Source organism: Microtus oregoni, unplaced genomic scaffold (assembly GCF_018167655.1).
Source record: "Microtus oregoni isolate MIOR12 unplaced genomic scaffold, Mior012 000009F_ref0000495, whole genome shotgun sequence".
NCBI lineage: Eukaryota > Metazoa > Chordata > Mammalia > Rodentia > Cricetidae > Microtus > Microtus oregoni.
Window position 1 is genome coordinate 12,768,293 of NW_024543068.1, and position 13,619 is coordinate 12,781,911.

Genomic DNA, 13,619 nt, shown 5'->3' on the forward strand with positions numbered 1-13,619 from the left:
GCTGAGGTTACAGGGGCGCTGCCACGTCCACCCAGCTTTTACATGGGTTCCAGGGATCCTGGCCCTGGTCTTTGTGGTTGCAAGGGCTTTACCTGTTGAACTATCTTCCCCAACCCAAATCTTTTAAAATATTATTGTATGTATATTAGTGTTTTGCCTGCATGTCTGTTTGTTTACCATGCACATGGTTGGTGCTCAAAATGAACCTGGGTCTCTGGAAGGGCAGCCAGTGCTTTTAGCCCCATACCGTCTTTTTAACTCTCAATCTTTCCTCAGTAAACTCTAAATCTGCTTCATACTACCTCATCCTGAAATTCTTTTCTGAAGTGAAATCAAGAACCCTTGCTTCACCTGGAGCAGAGGTCTTAGAAAGATCTCAGGCAGCTGCAGGTGACATCGGGGATGCTGGCCTCCCTCACTGTTGCTGACACGACCAGAAACCCGAGCCTATCTGACAGGCTCTCTCCACTAACCCACTATCTCTGGCCTATCAAACCTACTATCAGCTCCTCTCCCCTTTCTCCCCTAAATAGCCCTCAAAACTGCTTCCCTCTGACATCCCTCTTTCCTGCTCCACCCTAGGCTGCCACAGTTCCTCATTTGTGCTACCGTAGCAGCTTGGCTGATGGGCCTAAAGTCAACTACTACTCCAAACCTACTGTCAGCTGGAGATCTAAGGGTTAATCGGACCACACCAGATCTCTGCTTGTTAAACTTTCATGACTTCCTAGTGGTTTTAGGATTAAAAACAAAATGTGGCCTGGCTCTTGTTTACCTCCTTCCAGCGCTCGGCTCCTTGCTTGCCTTGGTTTTCTTTCCATCTGCCCACTGGGTTTCTTTTCCACTACGGGACTTTTGCACTTTCTGGTTTAGTTAGTTAGGTCTCTTCACACTTCCTTGTTTTGTTTCTTGGTTAAGACATATTCTGAATATAGGGCATAAGCTTGTCTTAAACTTCGGGCCCTCCAGCCTCGGTCTTCCATGTGTTGAGACTAAAGACACACACCATGACTCTTGGTTTGCCATCTTTATTTTTTTTATCTTTTGTGCATGTGTGTGTATGTGTGCGAGTGTGTGCATGCATGTGAGTGTGCATACAGGCCTTAGAACACAAGAGGAGCTGAGAGGACAACTTGCAGAAGGAATCTGTTCTCTACTTCCACCATATGGGTTCCAGGGATTGAACTCAGGTCCTCAGACTTGATACCTGATGCCCTCATTTGCTGAGCCATCTCCCCCACCCGTTTTAGTCCTCAGTGTGTGACCTGAAACTGCCTCAGAGCCTCTTCTGTTGCAGGTTCTGGTTCCGATGACACCTTACTGTCATTGTTGGTAGCTCTTGTCAACAACATCTTAGTTTAGTATGGTTAGTACATCTTGTTAGTGTGACTATTTAACTCAGCCATTTTTCTCTGTTCCTCGTCAGTTTCCCCCATGATGCTTCCGAGCGCCCAGCACAGTGCCTGGCTCTGTGTACTCTGAGTACTCAATGACTGTGTATAGATGAATGGATCTAAAATAAGTGAAACCACTATTGAGACGGGCACTGTTTTGTTTCTTTAGTGCTGGATTGCTAACTGGGACCTTAAGGATGCTAAACGCCAAGCCACACTCCCATCCCCATGCATTTAGTGTAAAAATGTTATGAATTTATAGTGTCACCAACTCAAAAGTCACTGTGAGCAAAATTGACTGCCCAAGATTAAGTAGTGACTCAATCCCCCACCCATGTTCAAGTCAGTGCCCTTGGTGACAAAGGCAATGCAAGGAGAGGGTGAGGCAGTTTAATCAGGGTTCCACTTCCTGTTTCCGCCACGTACCAACTTCCTTTTCCCTCTCTGACCCTCAGTCTCTCAGGTATGAAACGGGCCCACACCGCCTAGCTGGGTAATCTAAGGAGAACTCAGGCCATCCGATTCTTACAGAGCAGGTGCTGTCCAGTCAGTCTGATTCTGTGCACTCAGAAGAAAGCGTTCCTTCCCCATCACGGTAATTCCAGCTGTGCTCACGCGTGCATAATGAGAGACTCGAGTTTATCCAGAGACAAGGGGCTGTTAGGCTTGTAGGTAGAAGGGAGGATTAATGGGCTTTTCTTTTTTTAATCTGTGTACCACTTGCGAAGCTTCCAGGATCTCCAGCTGCTATTTGTCTTATGGGAAATTATTCTGTGGCTCTTGAAGTGTGTGTTGGGGGTGGGGCAGCATGAGGACTAGATGGTCCAAGCTGCTTTTGCTTGGTTCAGTTCATCTTACCCATCCTCTGCCTCCAACTCCTAGTCAGGGTATCTACGAGTTTAGAAAGTTGTTGTTTGGGCCAACTTGTTGTGGCCAACACCTTTAGTCCCAGCCTGTGGGAGGCAGAGTTAGGCGGGTCTCTGTGAGTTTGAGACTAGCCTGATCTACAGAGTGAGTTCCAAGACAGCCAGAGCTATACAGAGAAACCCTGTCTTGAAACTCCCCACTCCCCCCCCCAAAAAAAAAGGAAAAAAAGAAGAAGAAAGAAAGCAGTGGGACAGGGCTATAGCTTGAATGGCAGAGCGCTTGCCTGAAATGCATTAAGTCCCGGGTTTGATCCCCAGCACCGTACAAACAGGATGTGCCGCACAAGCCTATAATCCCAGGATTCAGGAGAATCAGAAACTCAAGATCATCTGATCAGTGTCCTCTTCAACTACACAAGGAATTTGAGACAAGGTTGGGCTGAACACCCTATCTCAAAAAAAAAAAAAAGCAATAAATAAATAAATGCTGTTTTTGCTTTTACGAAAAGGTTTGTTTTGCTTCATACAGACTTAGAAAGTTCAATCAGTTATGGGAAGTTTTACAGGTCAGCTCAACCCAACTTAAGGTTAGAACTACTGTGGACCTGCAGACTCTTAAACAGAATTCTGAAATGCAGAGTTTAGGATGTATCTCGGTGTTGGAGTATGCTTGACTGGAATGCTTGAAGTCTTCTTCAGTTTAGTTATTATTAGCATGAGTGGGGGGGGAGAGAGAGGCAGAGGGGGAGAGGAAGGAGGAGAGGGAGGAGGGGATAAGTAGCGGAGAGGGAGGAAGAGGGGAAGGGAGGGGGAGGGGAGAGGAGAGAGAGATCTAAGTGGATGGGTTCACCAAGTCTAGAGTTCACTTGGAAGAAGACCTTGACCTAAGCAGCCGTAAGAATATTTAACATATTTATTGATTACACCGGAGGGACTATTTATACTTTTTCCCGGAGAATTATTGACTTGCTTGGTTATGTGGTACTTCCCCAGACTTCACTAAGGATTTTATGCACTAAACCATAACACCTTGTTAAAATTTGAGAAATTCTGCAAAGTATCCGACCCCAGGGGTTTTGGTTAAGAAACCAGAGGAATTCAAGCTTCCGTTGTCCCAGCTCAGCTTTTTCCTATCTTTTCTGACAACGTCCTGTGTGGGGCACAGATGAGCCTAAGACTCAGAGAGGCCTAGAGGCCCTATCAGGACATCAGCACCACGGACAGCAACACAGCCCACGGGAAGATGCCGAAGGAATTTGCTAATGCGTTGGACTGTTTTCCCTACCTAAAGAAAAGCTTACACAAGGAAGCTTGCCTGGGAAATGCATCCGATTGTTTTCTGATGGTAAAACACAAGGTTTAGAGTGTGTGCGTGTGTGTGTGTGGTGGGGGGACAGTTAATGTAGTCTGGGTAGAGAAAATAAATGTGTTTCTTATCTTTTTCCACCAGCTGGTTCCCGGCTCTTCTCCTTTGACATTATTAAACGCCTGGCAGGTACTCTGAATGTTTGTTTCCGTCAAGTTTCCTTGGCACTTGAATCTGCAAATACTCCTGGCTAATTTCCTTTCCGAGTGTTGTATGTTGCCTAGCCACTAAATTTCCCCAGCCTCACCTGCCCAGCAACCAGGTAAATGGATAAGATATATTATGAGTGGGCAGGACATTCCCAAAGGACTCCTGTCTGCTCCAATCGTTTTAAAAAGAGACATGCTCAAGCCATGAGTGGGTCCTGGAGGAGAAGAGAGAGGTCCAGCAAGACAGTTCCTCCGATGCCAAGTGAATTCATGCCTGCCCTCTAAAAGATTGAGCCTTCCAAGGGATTGGTAAGGACAATAAAACAAAGTAAAAAAGAAGAAAGAAGATTGTGCCTTTTTTTTTTTTTTTCAAGACAGGGATTCTCTGTATAGCACTGACTGTCCTGGAACCTGCTTTGTAGATCAGGCTGACCTCGAACTCACAGAGATCCACCTGCCTCTGCTTCCCAAATGCTAGGATTAAAGGCGTGCACCACCACAGTCAGTGAGACTGAGCCTTTTGACACCAAAATACATTCCTCAATGTTGAGTGTGAAGTCCTAGTACTTGGGCTGCCCTGTATCTCCATTAGTAGAACACTTCTTACCTAGCATGCACGAAGCTCTAGACTCAATCCCTGGCCTAGTGTAAGCCAGATATGGTGGAGGCAGGAGAATTGGAAGTTCAAGGCCATCTTTGTCTATTTATTGAGTTCCAGAGACACCTGTGGGAATTGTTTGTGTGGAGAGGTGAAACCAGGTCTATCTTTGTAGCCCTGGTTGTCCTTAGAACTTGATCTGTAGACCAGGCTTCCCTTGAACCCATGAAGACCTACACGCCTCTGCCTCCCAAGTACTGGGATTAAAGACATCCACCACCACACCTGGTTCTAGGCTAACCTGGGGTAAATGAGATCCTGTCTAAAATAAAAAGAAATGAATGAATGCTGCAAGATGACTTCGAGCGTATGCATTTTAGACAGTAAAAGCATGGCACATGGCTCTTCTCTACTCAACAAGCATCTATGAAGTGTCAGCTTACATTAGACCTCAGCCAGGTGCTGGAGATACAGCCCCGTTCTTCTACTAAATGCCCAGTCAACTGGGAGAAGGCAGATGTAAAAAGTTCTGTGCACTGAGGGCTATGGCATGAAAATGCAGGCCAAAGGATGCCGGACAAAGCACAGCCTTTCCAGGCTGAGAAGAAGCCCCTAAGCTAAGATTTGAGGACAGGCTGGAGCAGGACCTTCAAAGAAAAGCATCAGCAACCCAAAAGCAGAACACTGTGAGGAGAGCCGGATTTGCCACTACCTTCTATGTGTCTGCACTGCGCTTTGACTCACAGCTAAAATACTCCTTTCTTTGATGACCAGGACCCTACCTGGGTCTCTTGCCCAGTGTACCCAATCCGTGACTACCCACTGGGCTGAGGGCTTTACAGTGCAAATGACTTCATGGTGAAAGGCAACACGTGAGAGTGGACACTTGGACGTGCTCACTCTGCTCACTCTGCCTGCCTCAAATATTTGCTGCGCTGCCCCAAGGGCACTTGGCCTGAAAACTCCAACAAAATGCAGACGTTGGCATTGCTCCTGTGTTCCTGTGGCTGGAATTTTCCACAAAGAATGTGGCTGAGCAAGAAAGGCCTGTGTCGGGGCTGGAGAGATGGCTCAGTGTTTAAGAGCACTGGCTGCTCTTCCAGAGGACCTGGGTTCAATTCCCAGCACCCACATGGCAGCTCACTACTGCCTGTAACTCCAGTTTTAGGGGGATCTTCACACCAATGCACATGAAATAAAGTTAAATAAATAAATAAAGACTTATTTTTTAAAAAAAGAGAAAGGCCTGTGCCTGTCATGTTCTTGAGAAAATACAGTCTGAGCCCCAGAACCAGCCGATGTCAGCCCAGGGGTGCTTGGGTGAGGTGCTGCTTTGCAACCTCTAAAACAGAGGCCCCCGAGATGGCTCAGCGGGTGAAAGCTCTTTTCATGAAAACCTAATGACATGAGTTTGATCCTCAAAATTCAAAATAGAAAGAGAGAACCAACTCTCCAAAGTTGCCCTCTGATCTCTACACACACAGAAACACACGCAATGTGGTGTGAGCATGCACAAACACCTCATAATGACAAATAAATGTTCTAACTAAACACAGAGCTTATTCGTGGCTTACCTCTGCCTGTGCACCCTAAGCAGGGAAGAGGGTAAGAACCATCACACAAGCCCTAACAGTATTCCTAAGGGATCCTTCTAGAGAGCTTAGTAAGGCCTCGGAAAGCTAGGCACACTTGCCAACCAACCACTCTACCACTGGCCGTGACCAAGTCTCTTGCCTCTGATTCTCATTTTTCACTTTACAATTGACTTCAAAAAGGAAAGCCAGGCAGTAATGGCACACACTTTTATTCCCAGGAGGCAGAGTCAGGCACGTCTCTGAGTTCAAGGCCAGCCTGGTCTATGAGCGAGTTCCAGGATAGCTACAGAGAGAAACCTGTCTCAAAAGACAAAAAACAAACAAACAAACAAAAAATGACCCTTGAAGGTCCCACATTATTCCATGACATCTTTTCAATGTTTTTGTTTCAAACTTGGGAGCTCCTGTGTATACTGTGGTCTGGGACAGCTGCACATAAATGGCAGTGTTTATCTCCTGACTCCCTCCATCCCTCCATCCCTCCATCCCTCCGTTGGTACCAAAGCTCTCAGTCTGGGCTGGTGGGACTGCGACACGCGAGCACGGATCTAGTTGTCCTGGCAAACTGCAGTGGTCATGGTCCAGAAAGGACCTTGGCTGGAACAGGGAAGGCTGGGGAATGATGCCAGGCTGCTGGGAAAGGGACTGGAGGCGCAAGTCCTGGGAAAGGCTTTCCCTAAATGGAAGCAACATTTAACTGCAGAAAAAAGAGGTTTCTGTAATATTGGGGCAATGCACTGCGGCTTAGCAGGAACCGTGGCAGATGAAAAAAATTAAATCTCTTACCAGTCTGCTATGATCTCTCTCTCTTCTCCCACTCTCCCCTCCCCCCTTCATCTTGCCTCATCAATCCCTCACTTTCTGTTCTGCTAGCTCTCTGACCCTTCTGGAGGCTGTTGCCTTTCCTCCCCACCCCTCCCCACCAGCTCCTCTGCTTCCTCCTTTCCCCTGCCTTTATGTTTCCCACTCTGCTTCCTCCCCACTGCTTTCTTCTTCGCCTTCCTTATTTTTTTCCAATGAGGATCACTAGGGCCGTAAGGAGAGCATTAGCCTTTAGAAATATGACCTCATTAATATAATTCTCCCACGGAGGCAGGCCAGAGGTAGAGGTCACCTCCCAGCCCCATCGTTGTTCCTGCTGGAAGCGAAGATATTGAGAGAAGAGATGAGTCCTTCAAGGGTACCTAGTGTAGCAACCATCCACTCACTGAATATTTATTTTTTATTTCAGCTTTAAGATAGTTTTAAAGTAGTGCAGGCTTATTGCGGAGAAGGGAGAAAATGGGAAAAGGAATCAAAAGGAAATCTTAGATGAACTGTAAATGCTTCCATTAGGGACAACCTCTAAATGGGATATTGTTTTCATTACTCCAAGTTTTTTTTTGGGGGGGGGGTGTTATTTGCATACTTACAGTAACAGTGTAAGCTCAGTTTGGTAAACTCACCGTCTTTGTGAACAGCTCCTTTATGGTATTGTAAATTCTCTGGGTCTACTCCTGCCCCTGCTCCCCTTGTTTCTTGGGTATTGCACCTTGTCTTCTCCTCCTGAGTGTTGGGATTGCAAGTGTGCCCCATCACACCTTGCTCTGGCATTGTCCACTTGTAAAATGTCACTCGGCGGCAGCTGTGGTGGCTCAGGCCTGGATTCTCCTCCTGGCACTCAGACCACAGCGGGAGGGTTGCTGCAGGTCCCAGGCCAGCTCAGGTTACATTTAAGACCTTGTCTCATAAAAATTGAAAATCATATGGCTGTGTGAGGTTGCGCACATCTATAATCCCAATTAATACTCAGGAAACCCTAAAGCAGGAGGATTTCAAGTTTGTGGCTAGCCTGGACTTCGTAGTGAGATACTACCTCAAAACATTAGTAACAACAACAAACCAGCTATGTAAGCCCCTTGCCCTACTTACTGTACATCTACATATGGTCCAAATTTTCTGTTGTAAGAGTTACTACTTGATAGGTTTTTTCTTTTGGGGGGAGGTGTTTTTTGGAGACAGGGTATCTCTCTATGAAGTCCTACTCACTATGTAGACCAGGCTGGCCTCAGACTCATAGAGATCCTCCTGCCTCTGTACACTGAGTCCCAGGGCTAGAGGTGTGGGCCACCACACAAAGATGATGGTCGGTCTTTCACACACTATCTACCTACATAGTCAGGACAGTGTAGAGTGGAAGATTGGAGCTGTAGAGCTGAAGTCTGGGCTCTGCCCTCACGTACCAGACAACCTTGGAGAAGCGATGCTTCTGCTCTCACATCTGCACAATGGGGATAAATGAGAGGATCCGCCTCCCAGGGCGGTCAGAACTCCATAAACCGGTTGACCTCAAGCAGCCAGAACAGTGCCTAGTACATGCCAGTCACTCACTCAGAGCCGGCATGCCCTAAGGTGGATCCCCACAGTTCCTCCTGGACTTCTCCTTTCACTCTTGGGAGAGTAAGGCTGGAACCCACAAAGGGAAAATTCAAAAAGTGCAGGGAAAATCATAGAGAAAGACCCAAAGAAAGTACATGAAAATGCACAGCCTTGTTTTGGGGAATTGACTCAGTCGGTGAAGTACCGGCCACGAGGACCTGATTCAATTCTCAGAATGCACCTAAAAAGGCTGACTGTAGTAGCGTGGGTTTGTAATCTCAGAGCTGAGGAGGCAGAGATAGGAAGGTTACTGGCCAGACAGCCTAGCCTAGGCTCTGAGCTTCAGGCCGCTGAGAGACTCTGCCTCAAAAATAAAAGGGCCAGTTGGGTGATGCCTGAGAACAACGTTCAGGCTTGGTCTCTGGCCTCCACATGTACATGAACATGCACACATGTGCAGCGTACAAATATATGTATTATTTACACACGCAATCCTCAGCCTTATTGTACATAGTGGCACACTTAGCTCTCAGAGGCTAAGGCAGGAGGATTACAAATTTGAGGCAAGGCTAGTCTGGGCTATATAGTAAGACCTCATCTTAAGAAAAAGGCCAGCTGGTGGTGGTTCATGTCTTTAATCCCATCACTCAGGAGGCAGAGGCAGGCAGATTTCTGTGAGTTTGAGGCCAGCCTGGTCTACAGAGTGAGTTCCAGGATAGGCTATACAGAGAAACCCTACTCAAAAAAGAAAGAAAGAAAGAAAGAAAGAAAGAAAGAAAGAAAAGGAAACCCCAGCCTTTGAACTGACCGGTACAGGCTTCTGACCTTGTAGAAAGTATGGGGCCTGTGCCATCATATTCACTGGGCTGTGTGGCCAGGGGCCCTGTCTACACTTCAAGGTTGTTTCCTCTTGTTTCTCCTCCTGCTCCACCATTAAATGTCCCAGTCCCTCAACAACGAAGAGGGTGAGAGGAATCATGAGGAAGAGATCAGCTCTGTCTGACACCAGACAGACTGACTCCAAACTTTGCTTACCTTTCGCTAAATATTAGTGCTGGCGTATTGATTTAATGCTTGTGAGCCTTGTCTGAAAACTGCCTAAACCAGGCTCGATGGCATAAACCTGTAATCTCAGTAAGTAGGAGGCAGAGGCAGGTGGATCATGGCAAGATAAAGGCTACACATATACACGTGCACATGCACACACACACGTACATACATACATACACACACATGTACACACATGTACATACACACACGTACATACACATATACACACACGTACGTACACACACGTACATACACATACATACACACATGCACACACATACATACACACACATGTACGTACACACACACACACATGTACGTGCGTATGTACTTACACACATTCACACAGGAGTAGCCCTGGCTCCTCCGAGTGTCAGCCTTCACAGAGGGTTTCAGTCAGGGTCTTTTAGGAGAGGAGTTTGAGGCCCACACATCACTGCTCAAGGCCGAGGCCAAGAAGGCTGTCAGTCAAGTCAAAGACATCTGCCAGGCTCTGGCTTCAGGCATAGGGGAGGGCAGCCACACATCCATCTTCTTTCATCTCCTTTAGCTTGGTATTGATCTCGACTATTTTTCCAAGTTCAGAATAACTTCTAGAACTTCTGGGCCTCGTGTAGACATGTCAGTGATGTGTGTCGATGAAAATCAAATGAGATAGAGGCCGAACAGATGTGTCTCAAACTGCAGAGTGCAAGGCAAATCAGAAGCATCCCTGCTCCCCCTTCCCGCATCACCCTGCCAGGTCTTCTGGTCAGCCGGTGGCTGATCATTCCACCCAGTGAACGCAGGCATCTCTGCTCTGCAAAAGCGTGAGAGTGCCAACAGTACAGCTTCTCTGCCAGCGAACAACTGCTTCCATAGCCCGAGGCAGCCTGTGGACGGCAGAGAGCACGCTGGAGGTCTGAGCTCGACAGGCTGCCCTGGCTCTGTTACTGCGCGTTGTGCTCCTCTCCCACCTTGCAGGGTTGCACTGTCTCATGTACCCCCTTCCCTGGGCTAGAGTGAGCACTGTTTGGCTGGACAGCGGGGGACTGGGCAGACCTGGGACTAAGACACCCCACACCACCCATCCTCTTTCCCTGTAACGAATCTGTGTGTTTCTAGAGGAAATGGTCTCATCTTCAGTTTTATGATCTCCCATGGAGAGAGGAAGTGAGCAGCTGGTATCAGACTTCCACAGCCCCCAAATGAGAGGTTTAAGCGACAAACTTCAGACACAATGGCTTGGGTGTCTGCTTCTAACCCCAGGGCTTGGCTCTGAAGTGGTGGGACTGCCAATTTTCTCTACTGATGCCACAGCCAAGAATTAGTTCCAACTACCTGCTTGCACCTACAAATGTACCTCCTAGGAGACCTGTCCTTCTGGAGCCCTGCCCTGGGCACAGGACTTGGCCAGTCAATCGACAGCCCAAATGCCTATTGTTCTTGTCCTCTTCCAGTCTGTCCTTCTCATCACCCCAGGCCTGTGGGACAATACGGCCTTGACCATGAGCACTTCAGGAGAAGCTAAGCTCACTGGGCAGGGCCAGGGCTTGCCTTTCCCCTTAGGGGAGCAACTCCTTGAACGTGTGGTTTATAGGAGAGCAAGTGACGCAGGTTTCCTTACATTTGGTACTGATTTACATTCCCCAGGGAACCGGTGAGAAGAAATCACCCCCCTTATAAAAAGAACTTAGCGTTTATGCACGAAAGCGCTTCTGAAAGGCAGTCCCCAGGTGGAGAGAGATTAGCTGACTCCAACAGAATCAGAGCCCAACAGAACCGCATTTCTCCTGGGGACTGTTAGGGGCCATCTCCTTCCAGATGCTCACTCTGTGACTACTCCGGCTCCTATGGACCTTGCTCCCATCCCGGTGAGGACACCTGCGCTCACCTCCCAGACCCTTAGAGCTGTGCCACTTCACTCACCTCTCCTGGGCGTTTACCTTTCCATAGAGACAAGGTAAGTTGGAAAGGTAGGTGGTGGCATGTGTGTGTATGTGCGTGTGCACGTGTGTGCAAGCATGTATGCCCAAAGAGACAAGATGTTGGATATCTTTCTCTATTTCCTTCCTTCCTTCCTTCCTTCCTTCCTTCCTTCCTTCCTCCTTTTCTTCTTCTTTTGTCTGTCTTTCTTCTTTCTTTCTTTCTTTCTTTCTTTTTTTCCAGAGTATCTCACTGGGCCTGGCTGGACTGACTGGCCAATGAGTCCCACCTCCATTTCTGCCAGGACCCTCCAGCCTCTAGCTCCCAGCTCTGGGATTAGAGATCTAGGCCACGATAACTGACTTTCTATTCAGGTTCCGAGAATCCAAATTGAAGTTCCCGTGCTTACACAGCAAGCATTTAACCCACTGAACTTTCTCCCCAGCCCAAGAAAAAACATTTTTAGCTTAAAGAAATTTCCTTGGAACTCAAGAGAGAGTGAAATGCCAGGCATAGTAGTGCATGGCTTTGACCCCATCACTCGGGAGAGACAAGTGGATCTCTGTGAGTTCAAAGCCAGCCTGGTCTATAGAGTGAGTTCCAGGACAGCCAAAGTGACACAGAGAAACCCTGTCCCAAAAAGGCATAAACAAATAAACAAGTAAATAAATAAATAATAAAATAGTTAATTAGAAATGATAGTGAAAACCTAGAAATTCTGGGTTTTCTAGAATTTTCTAAATTCTAGCACACCAAAGCATGCGTAGAGTTTGCTACTCTCAATCTGAGGCTCTCAGCAGAATGCATCAACTTCACAGAATCAGGAAACCCCACTGTTATTTCCTGACTTCTGTGTCCTTCCACACAGGCAGCTGCTTCTTTCAGCCTGTGTGTCATAAGCCCATTCCTTGTTCCCCATCCCGCTGACTTAGCCTTGTTCAAATCCTCACCATCTATCTCTTTGGTGGATTGTCATCTTTCCATCTGACTCATCCCTCCCCTCATGACTCCAGCCTCCCTAGCTAGCCCTGAGAATGTCTCATTCTTTAGTAAAACTCACCCCAGATGTTTCTACCTCTGGCAAGCCTCCTAGGACTTCCCCAGTCAGAGAGCCCTTTTCATAGACTTTATGGTAGTAGAGTTTATCTCCATGTGTTGAATTAGTGGCCAACCTGTCTACCTTTCTAAAGCCCTGCAGTGTAGCTCCTTTGAAAAACTGGACTTGCCGGCTTATATTTTACATTCTCAGGTGCTGAATTTAATCACCTCATGTGATGGCAAAAGGAACGAGGGACATAGAGAAGAAATAGAAAAATCCAGTGGAGGCTGGATGGTGGTACACACCATTAATCCCAGCACTCAGAAGGCAGAGGCAGATGGATCTCTGTGAGTTTGAGGCCAGCCTGGACTACAAGAACTAGTTCCAGGACAGGCTCTAAAGCTACAGAGAAACACTGCCTTTTTAAAAAAAAAAAAAAGAAAGAGGGGGCTGGAGAGATGGCTCAGAGGATAAGAGCACTGGCTGCTCTTCCAGAGGTCCTGAGTTCAATTCCCAGCAACCACATGGTGGCTCACAACCATCTGTACTGAGATTTGGCACCCTCCTCTGGCGTGCGGGCAGAATGTTGTATACATAATAAATAAATAAATCTTTAAAAAAATAAATAAATAAAAGAAAGAAAAGAAAGAAAGAGAAAAAAGGAAAAGAAAAATCCAGTGGAGACTTACAGAAATACAGACTCAGTCCTGCCTATAACTTGTAGGCAGTAAAAGGTAATTTCCCTAGAAGAAGTTCTTCTTGCTGCATTAGCCAACTGTTCCTCACTACAAATTTCATACAATGCTGATTTTCCTTACAATTACTTCAAAGCTACAGAGGGGTTTAGAATTCTTTTTTTTTTTTTTTTTTTTTTTTTTTACAAAAGAAGCATTTATTGGGGAGTTGATTACAGTCTCAGAGTGTGAGGGGGTTTAGAATTCTAAGGAAGCAAGCTGGGCAGTGGTGGCACAGGCCTTTAATTCCAGCACTCAGGAGGCAGAGGCAGGCGATCTCTGTGAGTTCGAGACCAGCCTGGTCTATAAGAGCTAGTTCCAGGACAGGCACCAAAGCTACACAGAGAAACCCTGTCTCGAAAAAAGCCAAATAATATAAAAAAGAATTCTAAGGAGGCAAAGGCCCAGGAAGATTAGGTGACTACCTGTACTTACAGTCTGTGACAAAGCAAGCCTAACACCTAAGGTTCCCTGGAGCCCAGGCTGTGGCCCTTGGCACACTGCCAACTAAAGTTCTCTCTCAGACAACAGCTCATAATTACCAATGTCAGTGTTTGAAGTTTAT